This window comes from Penaeus monodon, chromosome 24 (assembly GCF_015228065.2).
Source record: "Penaeus monodon isolate SGIC_2016 chromosome 24, NSTDA_Pmon_1, whole genome shotgun sequence".
NCBI classification, from domain to species: Eukaryota; Metazoa; Arthropoda; class Malacostraca; order Decapoda; family Penaeidae; genus Penaeus; species Penaeus monodon.
This window is the reverse complement of record NC_051409.1, coordinates 24,298,618-24,299,066: the sequence shown is the minus strand read 5'-3', so window position 1 is coordinate 24,299,066 and position 449 is coordinate 24,298,618.

The window sequence follows — 449 nt, the reverse complement described above, 5'->3', positions numbered from 1 at the left end:
TATGCTCACACTGTTGAAGAGCAGTAAATTCAGACTTTTCTCTCCTGTCAAGTTTGTGATCCAGTTATGTATATCATAAATGTTATCAAGTTAGTGATTTGCTTATAAATCATTTAAACTTGCGTCATTTTCAACATCTGTTTTCCCTTAACCGGGATTTCTAGATTTTTTTATATTTTTTTTATTCTGTGTATGTACAAGTGGATAAGAACAATTTCTCCATAACTCAGCATTAAGGACATTAGAGTTGGACTCAAGATACATACCATGAAATATATATGCTTCTGAATATCTTGTACAGAAATCCAGTATATACTATCACGATCCAAAATCATAGTTATCACAGTGAATCTCATTGTTATTTCGTATATACTGCTTTGGGTTACATAATTTATAGATACTCTTAAAGTGATAACATGAAATCTTTTCATAACAATCCAATCTATTAG